The following is a 493-nucleotide window of genomic DNA, read 5'->3' as shown; positions in this document are numbered from 1 at the left end:
AAACCAAAACAATGCAGTGTATGTGTGACATCATCACACATGTGCAACAAAGGTGTAATCAATGAGCAGAATCATTAAGCAGGCAGGCCAACGATTCCAAGGAATCGAGCTACTGGGAACCGGTCTCATAAAGAACCGGTTCTCGATTCCCATCTCTAATGAGCACAAACGCGAAATAAACACTCAGCAGATGAATAAGCAGTCATACAGACCAGTCAATCACCGCAAAACAAGGCAGACATGGAAGACTTTTGTTCGACCTGACCTCAAACTAACAGAAGAAAAGTTTAAGATCAGAGTGAGGCGCGGGGAAAATATAGTTAGTATCTTTAAAAAGAAGTTCAATTACAGTCTATGGGAGTCAGCATTTTGCATTTCCACTCTACTGTAATATGTGTTTAGTCTGCACAGTTTTGTTTACCATTATTATTTTTTGCACTCTGTCTTGCACTTTATTCTATTGTTGCCTTGATTGTTGAATTTCCCCGTTGTG

This window comes from Sphaeramia orbicularis, chromosome 24, assembly GCF_902148855.1.
Source record: "Sphaeramia orbicularis chromosome 24, fSphaOr1.1, whole genome shotgun sequence".
NCBI classification, from domain to species: domain Eukaryota; kingdom Metazoa; phylum Chordata; class Actinopteri; order Kurtiformes; family Apogonidae; genus Sphaeramia; species Sphaeramia orbicularis.
The sequence above is the reverse complement of the archived record's forward strand: the minus strand, read 5'-3'. Positions refer to the sequence as shown.